The sequence below is a fragment of the Notothenia rossii genome (assembly GCF_949606895.1).
Source record: "Notothenia rossii genome assembly, chromosome: 1".
Taxonomy (NCBI): domain Eukaryota; kingdom Metazoa; phylum Chordata; class Actinopteri; order Perciformes; family Nototheniidae; genus Notothenia; species Notothenia rossii.
Genome location: NC_136912.1, coordinates 30,706,989 through 30,722,998, shown reverse-complemented (window position 1 = coordinate 30,722,998; position 16,010 = coordinate 30,706,989).

Here is a 16,010-nt window from a genome sequence, read left to right as displayed (position 1 = left end):
TGAGAGAGCCTGTAATTATGCTATTTAATGAGAAAGGAAACGCAAGGCTAACACCTAAGAGTCAATGAGATTATAGTCTCATCCCTACAAAATCAAATACTAACCTCACAGCTCACAGTGACAACAACTCTCACAGCTCTCACAAACAAGATACAAAAAACACTGGAAAACCCAAAAACCAGTAGTAAACAAACCTGGGAACATATGACCTCTCAGTCTTCTCAAAAGCTGACTGTACAAGCCTCTCAACTGCTTTTTAATTAATAGCTGATCCTGCTCTATCGATCTGCTCTCTAGGGCTTGCTATGGATCAGCTGCCCTTGTAGTACACACAACAACACAGGCTCATCATGCATACCTTTACAACACTCAGCCGGATTCCTTCACTTCATTAGAGGAGGTAAATATTTTAAAAGTTTGCCATCCGTAAAAAAAGGTTGCCTGAATGAGTCTTCGGGCCCCACGGGCTCAGAATGAGTTGCCATTTTTAATTACGGTCACGCCAACATAATGGAATGCTTTTGGTGTTTTGTGGCCGATCAATAGCTGTTAATGTGTGTACAGGGACACAGTATATCAGCCTCTAGGCAGGCTGCCAGCAAGTGGGGAAGGACTCTAGTCAGCACTTGATGTGATGGGAGAGGAGGGGGGGAGGAGAAGGGAGGGGTTGGTGGGGGTATAATGCACACATGCATATATGATGCCTTGACATTGCGTGTTTTTGCTGTGTTGCTGTAGTGCAGCAAAGAGGGTGGAGCCATGGGTGCAGAGGTTCCTCGCATCATGGATTTAAAAGCTGTCTCTGATGGGTACTGCGTGCTGCAGCACTGCGGTGTGAACGTGAGCCGGACAAGAGAAGCACAGACAGACAGACGGATAAAAGGAGGAGGAAAGACATAGAAATGCTCAGGAAAACAGACAAAGACTTAAGGTATAATGGGTGATATTTCTGTATTAACATGTCTAAAAACAACCTTAAATGTTGACTGCTATTGAGTCGTGTTCTTGCATTATCCTAAATGTATAAGCACTACAGATCTAGATAAATGCTTGATTTTAATCACATTAATGATTTATTTAGGCGGCTAATATAAAAAAATAATGAGTGTTGCAGGTATTTTAGTAGGCCGATGTGGAGTTAGCATCCGGCCTTTATTAAGCCTATATTAAAAGCTTCAAATCTGACGACAAACTGATTCTAATAACCATTGACTTTTTTATCACGTTTTAAAGGTCACCTATTATGCAAAATCCACTTTTTCATGTTTTTATATAAACATATGTCCCCTCTGTGTAAAGAGATTCGGAAAGTAACAGGAACAAAGACCCCCTCTCTTTTTGTCCTGATCCATTTATATAAAAACCTGTCTGAAAATGAGCTGATCAGATTTTGGCCACTTTATGATGTCGATTTTTTGGCTTTTGTAACCATTAGCCAATCACCAACTAAGATAACCTCCCCCCACCTTATCACCTGAATCTCCTCCCCTTGGTGTGAAAGGGGCATAGTGCCCCTTTCCCGTTCTAGCTCCGTGCTAGAGCTTTTCTGGTTCGGAACCGGTTCTTCGGTTCAGCTCCCGCTCTGTTCACACCGCTCAGAGCCCGACTGGTGCTGCATCATTGCGTCGTCGTTTGCGTCATGACGTAACCGTTTGCGTGCCTGCTTCATAAAGCTCTGTCGAAACTAAATGGAACAAATGGGACGACTTTACTACCAACTTTAGAGTCGTTACATGCTACATTCAAAAGTTATTTACAATCATCATCATCAACTTCAACGACGATTCCTAGGAGAAAGAAGGTAAATATACGTCCTATTCGATGGCGTTAGAGCTAGCTGTTGTTAGCCTCTGCATGTGCCAAGCTCAAAATACTAATGCTAGTGGAGTACTTCATGACCACAGAGCGTGAACGTTGTGATCAGCTGTTTTAGCGCAGTTCTCCAGTGAAGGGGGGGAGTCTCCCTCCGCAGCCGGTTGGCGTAGTTTTGGCACAATTCCGTTGTACAGACCGACGTTAACAGCAGCCCTGTCTGTGCACACGGAGACCGACTCTGTCGTCCGGTGATCTAACCGCCTTCTGGAAAAGCTTCACAAGTACGTCGGTACGCAAATGCGCTTTGCGACACAAGTGACGATACGCATTTCAGATTGTTGCAGCGCATGCGTACCAGCGTATAACATTAAAACGATTAAAACTGATGCCCCTGCCCCCGCCTCCGATATAAGCGTGACGTATGCGGTGCTTGCTTTCTAGACCAGGCATCCTCAAAGTCCGGACTCCGGTCCGGATACGGACCGAACCACAACTGTCTCTGGAATCTGAACAAATTATGCTTTTCATATGTATTATCTGTATTATCTGTGTTATCTGCGAGACATCGCCACAACGCAACGAGTCAAAATTTTCCGCTATGTCCACTGCAAACAGCGCTCTGCATGTCCCACTGTTCCACTGTCTGTGTGTGTCTGTCAACGCATTGCTCCAATCACATTCAACATCCCGTCAGCGTTTTTTTCCCCCCACCAACAGTCTGCGAATCAGAGGCACAGTAGGGCGGGTCTTCGCAGAATGCGGTTGGCAAAAAATGCGTGTCTCGTCTCCTTCAACCTATCTGAGTCAGAGCGAGAGTTAACAGCTCATCTAGTTGCATCTGTACTGTAGCTAGTAGCCTAGTTTCACCTACCGGGGTGGCATGGGGTGGCAACTGCCACCCTAAAAATAGGCCTTGCCACCCCAGTTGGCAGCTTTGTTTTGAAAGAAAAGTTGTGGCTCATCTATAGACTGTATATATAAATGGACATAGGTTCCGTGACACCACCCATAGGATTCTGAAGTTGCCGAGAAGCCCTTAGTAGGCGGAGTCAGCCACTAACGGCTCGACAGTGACGTCAGAGTTCAACTCCCGCCTGCTCCAAATAAGGGCAAAGAAGTGGAGCCGAGGCTGGACCTCGTGCCACCCAGAGCCATATAATAATATATGGCGCCGCTGCCACCGAGCTGAAAGTTCCAGAGCTAGCTGAAGCTACCAAGCTAAGCTAACATGCTCCCCATCTGCACACTGCCGTCGCATTTTACGTTTCTAAGGTAAGCGGACATGAAACTATTCAGCAAAACTATAAATAATAATCTAAGTTATTGAGTTTTTAGCATAATACTTCAGAATCCTAAAATCTCTTAACGTTTGTATGCAATTGTGCTAAATTCAACACTGGAATCAAGCACATATTAATATGTTTGCATGACATTAGTTATTTATATTTTGATATCACTTAATTATACTCTTAATACATTTAAGTCAAGCTAAGGTACATTTGATGGTAGCTAGTTAGTGCTCTTACCTGTGAGGCCTCCTCCAAACAGCATAATAACCAGACTGTATCATTAAAACTAAGTACCAGTTTCTGATCCTTGACTTTAGACAAACAATTCAAGAGACAAAATATATTTAAAGACCAATCTTTATTTGAAGGTACCTCTTAACCTGAGATATTAGTTATACAGTAATAGTATTTGCAATCTAAAAAAACTGAGCAACTCAACAGTCAACTTTATATTTCTTATTGTCAAAAGCATTTATTATTTTCATTTTCCCCCTCTCATATTCAGTGTGGACGGATTGAGACAGTGTGGTTTCCAGAGAGCTGCTGAGACTTCAGGGAGAAACCTCCGTGTGATGGACGTCCTGTCTGTTGGTTTGGAGAGGACTGAGGGTCTTTCCTCAGCAAGGAGGACCAAGCCTGATGGAGGAGCCCATGCTGGGCATAGCTGATACCAACTGCACAGGCCTAGTCTGTCACTTTATTTGACTAAATGTGTTTACTTATACATTTAATAGGTTTACACCTTCTGTCCATATGTGCTTTTTATTTAAAACATGTTTGATTAAGTTTTGGTTCACATTTGACGTTGCAAACTCTGCGGTACAAGGTACATGTTGTTAAGCTCATAAAGTGAGGCAAATAGAAATAATCAGCTGATGGAGTGTAGATGTGGAAATAGGTGCATTCGATCAGCTGACTGTTTTTACAATAAAAGTAGTTTCTTAGTGTACTGGTCTTAAAATCTCATAACATCAGCTTTTAATGTTCCTCTTGGATGTTCATCTTGACCCTCAGAGAAGGAGAAAATGTTGTGTCTTTCAGGCATGTCCTTTCCTTACAAAAATGACAGGAAACATAAAACATATTATTGCAGAACAAGTGTGTTATTTATGAAAGCGGTGTGTTTGTGTGTTTAGGGGCTGTAGATATAATTATTTTGTAATTGTAATTTCTTTTTTTTATTTCATCAGTGAGCTACAAAGACAATCAGATTATGAATGAACAGTATGAAGTTCATCAACATAATAAGTTTATCAAAATAATATTTAACTGTTATCAAAACGTAGTGCAACTGTAGAAGCTTACTCTGTTGTCTCACTGAAAGAATAACTTTTACCCATAGACTGTTTTTACCACGTTTTTACAGACCATATTGAGAGATAAATAGTAGCAGTTCTAACTATATGTTAAAAAGCCTTGCCTTCAATACATTAAATTAGAAAGCTGACAAAATCATATTGCTTGTTAACATCTAAATGTAACCTTTTGCATGGAAAAACCCCTCAACTTAACTGATGGTGATTTAGTATTTAGTATTGTTTAATGGAATGTATATCAGTGTATTAAAGTCAATACTTCATTTATTTAACACTAGAACCGCCAGAGGTCGCTGTATACCTAAAACCGCCAACGGTTAAAATGTACCCGCTATAGATTTTCAAGGTACAATGTTATTTTATTTATCATACAGAACAGTGAGTTTTGATCGCACAGGGATGAAACTTATACCAATAGAATCTGTGGACTCTCAGCTTTTCATATGATATAGGTTGTGCAGATAGCATGAAGTTTAAAATATCGCTAAGAGTGCTGATTTAAACGCTTGGTGTTAGACTTGTGTTTTGTTTAGGTAAAAATCTCTCTATCGATATATCTGTAATGTTCTGTTCTATGAACATATAATTGTCTACATAAACAGACAACGCGGACTACTTCTCTCATTCCGAGTGTCCATCTTTATTCAACTGGCACGTAACCTGCACACATGCATTAGGTCCTCAACGTGAGCTCAGTCATCCAAGATCTTGGGCAGGTACTCACCGGTACGCAGTAACGGCACTTCTGATTTTTACCCATGTGGTACCGGCACTTCTTACTGTAAAATGCCGGTACTCAGCCGCCGGCAATATACGTATATATTGTAAACGCAACGCAGCGCAAATGTGGGTCTGACTCTGCCTCACAGAGGGTGACTGGCTGTCTACATGACGTGGCCTGCCGACATTGCCACTTTCATACAGATCATACTAATGCCCTCGATTGGTCTCTGTGTGTCATTCAAGCTCGGGAGGGTGTGTGTTGGTGTATGTGTGGTGCGAGCGAGCGAGAAAGCGCGTGCACCGGTTACGTGTATTGTTGTTAGCATCTGGTGCTAGCTAGCTGCGCTAACGGATATAAGGAGCTGTTTCAACAACAAGGTGGAGGGAGAGTCCTTTGCTGTCAGACTGAGAGGCTGATAACTACAGCTCTGGTGAGGTAAATTACTCTCTGAGTCTTTAGATAGTTAACTTAGTTTAAGTTATCTCAGTGGGTCTCAAACGGTTCGGTCACCATTTATGTAAACACATATTTCCATTTGAGGGGGTAGTGATTAGTAAAATATGCATGAATAATACAAACAAAATGTTAACTAGGTGAAAAAAGGTAAGATAAACTTGTTGAGAGCTAAAACTAGTCTTTGCTGTTGCCTGAAAGAGGAGCAGGGGGGAGAGGAGGGAGACAGGAGAGGCCGATTCAGGAGCCCAGACACACTCACAACTATAAATGAACCAAAAACAAATAAATAAACAAGTTTCAATGTTTTTTCATATTGGATATTGTATGTTATTGGTTATGGCCATGTACTTATGATTTTATGATTATTTAAATGTATACATTTTTATTTCATATGGGTGTAGTCTCTTTATTTCCCCCTCAAAATGCACCAGATTGATGCATTTAAGTCCAACGTTTAAAAACAAATCTTACCGGGGGAGCATGCCCCCGGACCCCCCTATAGGATTTGAGGCCCGGCCCCACTGTTCCCAAATAGATTTGCAAATTATTTTAAATAGTAACCCATCTCCATATGTTTCTTTTTGGGTAGTAGATTTAAACTAGAGGGCTATCACTTTGTGCAGCAACGCTATTGACAAATAAATCCAGCAAAATGGCACAAAAAACTGGTAGTGGCCTCAGGGACGAGGAGTTATTTAACCAGCCAGTAGGAGTCAAGCTTTACTTTCTTTTATATCCATAAAGAAAAAGTAAATCTGTTTACAGTTGTTTCATTATGGATGTTGAGAGGTATCCATATATCTCTTCATTTTGCTCTCAAAGTGCACCAGATTGATGCATCTAACTTCAATATTTAAAAAAAAAATGTTCCCGGGGGAGCATGCCCCCGGACCCCCCTAGACTAGAGGGTGTCAGGTCCACTCCCCACTTATAAAAATAGTCCTTTACCACTGCACCCCCTCTAATCTCAGATGCACCCTGAGTCATTTTGTTTAAGTAAAGTGAGCCTTTCTAAAATATACAGTAAAGACACAAACCCACCAGCCTTATACACAAGTTATTGAGCCGTTTCCGCTCTACATCCTGAACTCCTCCCTTCGATGCAATGCACTTCCGTTTTGGCGGACTGGGTTTGTTTTGCTAGCTAGCTCCGTTGTGCCGACAAAGCACTGATATCGCAGAGACAAAGAGGATATAACAATTACAACATGAAGAAAAGTGGTTCGGGAACTACGTGTGCGGTAGTTGGTTGCAATCACTCGAGAAAGCACCTGAACGAGTGGTTAGATAGAGAGTGCTACGACCACAAACCAGCACCCAGCACCCAGCCATGTTGTTCATTAAATACAGATAAACACAACAAATACTGCATGCATTGTATTTTTTAATATTATATATGAATATTTTCATAGTGATGTAATTGTGTGGGCTGCTTTTATATTTTAATTTGTAATACCTGTTAGGATTAAACATGTGATCTTTCTTGTTGAAGCCATTTCTTTAGTTTCCTCTCAACAATTAATTAATTCAGTGTTATTTATGTACAGTATGAGCTTAATATGAATGATGAACTGTGTTAAAAGAAATTGTAGCACTCTAAGGAACATATGAAATGCAATAATGCAATAACAGTGCAATAATGAAATGAAATTACATCAAACTTTATTTTCACTCAAACAGTACAGGCACATATGATATATTGCACAGCATAAAGAGATCATGTAAATTGTGCATTATGTAAACAACAGACAACTGTTGGCTCCTGTGGGCATGACCTAAATAAGGCAGTTTATTTTGGTTTTATGCTGGGCCACGTCGTCATGTTATCCTCCCAGTTTTGCACTGAATTCGGGTGGGGGAGATTAACGCCATCTCCAGTCAAAGAAGTAGAATCGTGTTCCCAAGCTAGCATCACTGTTAGCATCGAAATCGCTGTGTTTACACCAGTGCCCGTCTGACTGTTTACATCGGTTTACACCGACAGACGCTGTGCAAAAGACTTCCGGCGGAAATGAAGTGCATTTGTGTAGTGTCATGGCGCTACCCGTGTTTTGGCGCGTAAACTTGTCTATAGGATATAATATGACTTTGTGCCAAATACTTGTTGCTGATTTAGAGTACTGGCACCTTTTGTATTCCAATTCAAGCACTGTGTTACACTATCTATAACTATCTATCTGTCTATCTCTCTCTCTATCCATCTATCAATATATCTATCTATCTCTCTCTCTCAATCTATCTCTCTGTCTATAAGGAACCGCAGTAGACAAAAGGCGTTGCTATAGCAACACGTCATGTTTACGCTGCATTTTCTATGAGGTAAATATTACCCGCTGGCGGATATAGGTATAAATGGCATTTTTTTGGGCGATTTTTTCAATCTGACTTCATATTGACAATTGTTAACAACAGAGTGTGCTACATAACACACTTTCAGGAAAAGTCACGGACTGGGAGACTTTAATATGTTATTGAACAAAAGTTACATACAATCAAAAAACAGCTGCGGGTAAAATTTACCCGTTGGCGGTTCTAGTGTTAAACCAATATCTTTCTTGATTCTTTGTACAGTATGAAAAAAAGAGTCTTTGTACCTGTGCTGAAGTTCACTGCTGTGAGGAGTCCAGTTCTGTCTCTCACTCTCTGGTCCAGCCTGTCTGCATCACCTGGACACCTTAAACAAACAGATATATATGTAAAGTACCATGTGTACAAACAATATAACTTATTATCTGCTGTTGAACATGTTGGATTGTGTATTGTCCGAGTCAGGGTCCTTTTTATTTTACTGTAACTTGTTACCAATGCTTACTGTTTATTTGATACCAATTTGGTAATGCAATTCATTAAACAACAAGGTTTGGGTTCGTTCTTCAGATGACTGTGACGTTAACGTGTAAGCTCAATAATGAACTCCAGCTCAACCAACCATATTGTAATATCTAAGTAATCATCTTGAAATATGACATTAATAATTGTAATATACACACATCTTGTTGTGAGGTTGATTTCACATACACTACTTCAACATTAGCTTGTCTACATACTTGGGCATATAGCCAATTTAAATTAACCTAAGCGATGCATACAGTTCCTACCTACATAATAAAATATCTCTCTAAGTTACAAGGATGACCTTATTTTATCAACCTCAAACAGAAGCCGTTTGTTCTACAGTATTATCCCACTTAACACTTAACACTTGTCTATTTCGTTTTAACCTTTATATATACAGTCTGGTTTTAACTTGGAGAATATGATTATCATCGTTAGCACCGATGTAGCTACCACTCGCTTACACGCTAACCCTTAACATTAATTACGTAGCTGATTCAAATCATAAACACATCAATAAGTACTCAAATTTCACTCACCGCAAAAACCGCATTCATGCACCGTCTGTTTTAACCGCAGAGCGAGTCACAATAGTCCGATATATATAAGCATGAAGAACAAACAAACACGGCCGGGGTCAAGTTGGTGTTCCCTGGATGAACTAAGCAGGCAGAGTGCCTGTAGCTTCACGGAGCAGCTAGCAGAGAGACAAGAAGCTAGCAGCAGCAGTCACTTGACAGAGATGTCACTCAATGTGACCACGCCCTAAAACCTAATATAAATAAAAGGGTCGTGTTAGAAAACAATTCATTCACAGATTCATAATCATGAAGGTGGAATCTATATACATAATAATATTTATTGCATCCATGGGTAGAAACATGTTTTTTATGCTGTAAAGTTGGGCATTTTAACATGGGGGTCTATGGAAATTGCTCCTTTCTGCAGTCAGTCCCTATCAGCCAATATATGAACTGCAGTGTGTGGCACTTCCGTATTGGCGTCCCTGCTCTTCCCCAGAGTTTGCCGCTTGGGCTCATCGGACATTTATGAAAGAAACTCTCTAATGTCCGAGTGCAAGTGAATGCAGCACAAGACGCACGTCTTGTACCCCTCCCCCGGCCCTGGCCCGAGCGTTGAAATATGATTGGCGGCGATTTCATTTGAACGGGACGATGCAAAACGAGAAGCATTCGGACCCAAGTAGACGGAAGGAATTAGGTATTTGCGGTCTACAATGACAGATAAGAGACTGTCAAGTTTGGCTGTACTCAGCATAGAATCAAAACGCACTAAAGCTGTTGATCTTAATCAATCGTTTGTGAGGCGTTTTGCTGAACAAAAACACGGACGAGCATTCAAAACTGTTAAGATGATGACCTTACCTGTGTAAATATATTTTTTTATTTGCGGGGGTCCTGAATAAAAGAAAGTCCTGAGAAAGTCAAATAAGACGGTGTGTAAAACTCCACTGCCCAGCCAAAAAAAAGTAACCACTTTGATTTAACTAGGCAAGGACATTCCACTGGATAATAACTGAAGTATAAAAGAATGCATGACTGAAGTGATGGAGACCATTTTGGAAGGCAAACAAAAAGAGGAAATAACAGGTAAAATCAAGCAAATCCCCCTCTCAGATTCCACAGCAACCAGAAGAACATACATAGGCCTACTGGCTGGTGATTTGATTAATCAGCTTTGTGATGGAATAAAAAATGCACAATGCATTTCCTTAGCTGTGGATGAGTCCACTGACACCACTGACAATGCTCAGTTGCTGGTGTTTGTGAGTTTTTATGATGAGGCAAAGGAGGAGTTTGTTGAAGATGTGTTGGGCCTGACGAACCTCAGTGGACAAACAAGGGGGGCAAGACATTTATAAAGCAATAATGGGAATGCTGAATGAAAGAGGGTGCAGCTGCCTTTATTCATAACTGCGGTTCGGAGCTGGAGCTTGAAAAGCACCGGGTTTTCCTTTTCACACCGCAGCGGAGCAGCCTCTTAGCTCCGGAATCCGGTTCGTTTCAAGCACCAAATAATTGTCCGGCTAGAGCAAAAGCACTGCATACGTCACGCTTACGTCGAGGCGGGGCAGGGGCGAGATCAACTCCTGAACAACAACAACAAAAAGCCCGCGTTTTATCCAGTTTGTACACAACGATGGAGAAACTTAACAAGCAGCAGTGGTCCACTGAAGAGACCAGCTACTTACTGGGAATCTGGTCTTCCGAAGAGGTAAAGAGGAAGCTGGAGCACAATCGGGCATTGTTGCTGTTGTCGTTGTGAGCTGTGAGGGGTTCCCGCGCGTTTTGGCTTTATGAAGCAGGCACGCAAACGGTTACGTCATGACGCAAACAATGACGCAATGAAGCAGCACCAGTCGGACTCTGGGCGGTGTGAAAGGAACCAGAGCTAAACCGAAGAACCGGTTCTGAACCTGAAAAGCTCTAGCACGGAGCTTGAACCGGAGTTGCGTTGGTGTGAATGAGGTATCTTTAGGGATCAAGCACAGTGATGTTTTGTTTTTGCAACCTCGTGTTAAGAATCTTGTTGCAATTGTTTAAAAGTTTGAATGACCGTAATAAACGGACCTTTGTCTTATTGAAAAAATTCTTTGGACCTTTAAGATTTGAATTTGAGTACCCCTGTTCTAGACCAACAACTTTTTGGTGCTTGAAACGAACCGGATTCCGGAGCTTAGAGGCAGCTCCGCTGCGGTGTGAACAGGAAAAAACTGTGCTTGTCAAGCTCCAGCTCCGAACCGGCCCTGCAACCGCGTTGGTGTGAAAGGGGCACTAGAGCACCATTGTGTTCTTTTTAACAAAATATCTCTCAGAGGGGCGTGGGGAGTGGCACCTTATTTTAATCTAAAAGTAACAGACACAGAATCACCACTTTTGAAACAGGGCTGAAACCGAGGGGGTTATGGGATGCTACAATGGGTGATCTGTTTGGTATTTTAGCCAAACACTTCAGAGACATGTGTTGTATCGGAGAACTGTAATATATTGATGAAAAACAGTATAGGGGACCTTTAAACCACATTCTTACAATAATGAAGATTAACCAAAGGATCAACTCTCAGCCCCTCATGGATGTCCTTTGTCCGCCCAATACTGTGAAACAAACACTGATTTTCAACAATAACTGATTTATCCCTTGTTTTTAGTGGTTTTAATTGCGAGTTATTTTGTTTTCGGAGGAAAACTCTGCAGATAATTAGACCTGAAAGATTAATACTAATTCAATTAATCCCAACTGAAGCTGACTGCAATACTGGGGAAGACAACAACTCTCATGATCCCACGCTACTTTAACAACAACCAAGTTATTATTTTTGTCTCGATTGAGAGACCCCTGGTGGCAGAAAAGGACAAATTGTGCCTTTAATCAACTCAGCTGTAGACACTCTTGCATTGGTGTTCAATGTTCAAACCTTCCCCCACATATAATGCAGAATGTGTGTCGAGCTTGTGACGCTGCACATAACACAAGTGAAATAAATGGGCTGTGCTGACCATTAAATCAGAGACTACAGTTTGTCTTCATGCCCGGCCGGTAACACCGCAGCTGACACACACACTGCCAAAACAAATTGAGTGAATGAGTTAACAACATCTGTTCCTCCCACTCGATAGGGCAGTACCTCTGATCAATGGAGACGTTTGATTAATGAAAGTAGCCATTAGTGTGATCTGCTGCCATAACTGTCTCTGCTTTTATTAAGAGGACGATCGCTCTGTTAGCTTCAGCCGGCCAAGAGAATCATAACGCTATAAAGTCATTCTTTGTCGCCTTAAGATCTTGAATGATGCCTTGTAATTACCCTGCACTCACCCATGACTAGCAGGTTAGCTTGAATAATTTACTTACAGGGAAACAATCAGCCAGCAGTACGACCCTAATCTTAATGTCATTTTTTTAAAGCTTCAAGGTGGAAATAGATACAGCCGCTCAAACGGGCACAGGGGAGTAAACTGATGGCGGTGCTGCTCGATACTTTAGCACCACTCACCTAAGCACACACCCACACACCACACATCATCCCCTGCAAATACATTATCACCTTCTGCGCGTGAAGGCTGAGGGATGCATGCGGCAGTAAAGGGGCAATAACCCGGCGGTCGCTTTCCCAGCTAAACCATCCATTGAAATAATTAAACTCACAGAAAATGGTGTATGGTACACTATGACATGCGACAAATGGCTTTATTAATGGTTAATAAATCATTTATGTTTGCATTACAGATAAGATAAGAATACCTCTATGAAAAACTCGAATTCATTAATAAATGATCTCAGGTTTCATATTAATACAATACAATGGCTTGGCTTGTTTATGTTCAAATTCAAATGGTTAAAAGATTTTATTGTCATATGCACATACAACCCAGTCTCATGGCATTTCGTGTTCACCAACATGATTTTTAATCTATTGATTCGTGTTCACCAACACGATTTCCCCCTTTTTTTCGTGTTGCACAGCACGATTTTAAAAGCAATGTATTTCTATTGTTAGTCTCACGGCATTACGTGTGTGGTTAATAAAAACATGTTCTTACTCAATATCAAGCCACAATTATTGCTTTTATTTTAAATCGTATAATTTCTGACTTTTGTTGCCGTCTGTGAGGAAAATAAATGGGGCTGAGAGCCTCAGGATACTGAAATCTGTATTTTTAAAATATTTTTTTCCTTCTAATTTGTTATTCTTTTCAAAATAACACACTGTTATTTACTCAACAATAACACATAATTATCCTTGTTTTTATTTATTGGTTTTTTTCCATAATCTCTGGATCTTTTGACGTCCGTCAGGAACTGAATTTCAAAATAAAAATAACCGGAAACAGATATAGGCCTCTAGGAGTTTAGGATGGCCGAAGACACTACACTACCCATAATCCCCAGCTATCGTTTAGGACTACAGTCCCCGTGATTAATCTTCAAGCTCCGGGATTGGATGTTGGAGTGGCAGTGCGCCAAGGTTAGCCTAGCGTCAAACATGTGTTTGAAATGGAACGAAACCACGCCAGACTATCCAAAACGGGAATCGAATGCCCCACCAGAACTACACATGCTGGCTATTGTGTTTCGCAAAATGTTCTATGGGACGTCTCTACTGAATGTTTTCGTTTTTCCCACAATTACAAGTTGCCATGACATTGGTGTTATCAGATGTAAAACATATAATTAATAAATGGGTGAAAATCGCTTGTGTCCATAATGCGCAGCATTAATATATACCCACATGACAGCTCATTGTTACTTTGTAATTCTACTCCACTACAATTCAGAGGTTAACCTGGTATTTTTACTCCACTACACTTATTTGAGTTACTTTGCAGATTCTGATTAATGATGTGAAAAATAAACAACCCTTAAGTTAAATCAGACTTTAGTTACACCTGAGTAAAATTCAGGGTAGGTGATTGTCAAGTGCCAACAATCAGGAGAGATCAGGGCCGGCCCTGACCAATTTGCTGCCCAAGGCAAGATTTTAGCTGGTGCTACAAATCACTCCCCTTTTAAACTGTATTATTGTTTATTAATAACAACTTTTTTGTACTGTCATATAGTATTTTATACCTGTTTTGCATCTATTCTCTTATAACTATAATGATCATATAAAGGTGTGCCTTTACCTCATTGAGCTGAGGCTATCAGGGGGCCTCTCAGTCTTTCAGGAGAGAGCTCTCTAAAGCTCTCCCCCCCGCGGCCGCTTACACCGTAAAGTCTAATGTTAATAAAAGCACACAGAAGCTGTATACGTTTTTTGGGAGTTTGATTAATTTTAAATTAACACAAATACAAAATTAAAAGCTATAATTGCACACTAAAACCATTATTTCAAAAAAAGAACAATTTCACATAAAGGTTTTTACTGGGGCTTGGGCAGTTCAACTTCTTTTTTTTTTTTTTTTCAAACTTTTTTTTTTATTTTACATTTTTGGCGCCCCCTATGGGTTGATGCGCCCTTAGCATTTGCCTATACTGCCTATGCCGAGGGCCGGACCTGGGAGAGATATTTGAGAGTTGGTGCTTGAGAAGACTAAACATTTATCTGCAATTGACATGAATGGAAACGAGTAATAAAGTATATTCATTACTCGTTATTCTCTACTAATAGTTAATTAAAGACTGTATAATGGCTATTTTGCGCATCCCTTTCAAGATTTTTAAAGGTTATTGACATATCATATACACAACTACGGTGTATGCAATGAATGAAAATCTTGGGTCACAGGTTCCTCAACAGCGCATTACAAGATATCTATCAATATGTGTGTATACCTCCACCATTAAACTGTCATATTCTGCACATTTCTTATACTATCGACATACATAAGAGTATAATTCATATGTATAATATCAGTTAAAATAAGTGCTTCAACATAGTTAACATTGCAGGAAAGCAATATATTAGGCGTTAAGTACTTTGTCAGGCTTAATATTTATCTGTAGATACCCCCAAAGCTTTTTTCTTATTTAAAAGAAGACCTTAATCTAAAGTATTATTTAATGTTTAAATAAAGGTTAATTCGTTTTTCTGTTTTGCACCTCCTCCTATTAATATCTTTGTACATCCTGCACTAAACTGTTTTATTGTAGAGATCACTTATAGTATCTTCTTGATTTTTTATATTCTATATTGCTATCATTGACCTTATACTTTCCCCCTATGCAAGTATTTACTCTTAATATGTTTTTAATCAAATATAACACATAAAAACAATAATTCAATAACGTGCTTTAACCACTGGACGGTGCACACAAGGTACACACAGCCATAATAACTTTGTATTATAGGACACTTATGCATGTACAACATCTGAAGATGTGTAGTTTTATTCATGTTTTCACATAATTTTACAGCATATTGCTATACTATTTCAGACTCAGTATTTACATTCTTATATTCAAAGAAATTTAGTTATATCTTTAAAAACTACAAGTCCTTTTATATCAGCTGTGCACCGTTATGGTGTAAATATAACCTATCTACGAATTAGATCAAATGTAAAAGTCAGCCGAATTAGTGTTGATATTGCAAGGAGACGTATTGTGTGAAGAGAAATTGAAGATGTTGTTTAATTGTTGATATATTTATGATCCACGTCAAATATTCAGTTTTGGCGGCATTTCTTCCAGTTTTTCCAAAGGTCTTCTCATCAGGGCTCTATAAATAAAGAACTACGTTAGATCTGTAATATGTAATGCAGCCGAACCGTGTATTACAATGCCGTTATGTGATGACTTTCAAAGAGAAAAGCAAGAACACTCGGAATTAAGTATTATTTTATTCTTTTAAAATGTTTTTCCGATTTCATATCATATAAACACAAAATCCCAACATGCATTGCGGCTAAAAACATCCAATCGGCGAGCTTAAACCATAGCTGAGGATCTTGGGTAATTGCTCGAAATGTCTACGTCTGTTTCCGGTTATTTTTATTTTGAAATTCAGTTCCTGACGGACGCCAAAAAAGCCCGAGATTATGGAACTAAACAAATAAATAAAAACAAGGATAATTGTGTGTTATTGGTGAGTAAATAACAGTGTGTTATTTTGAA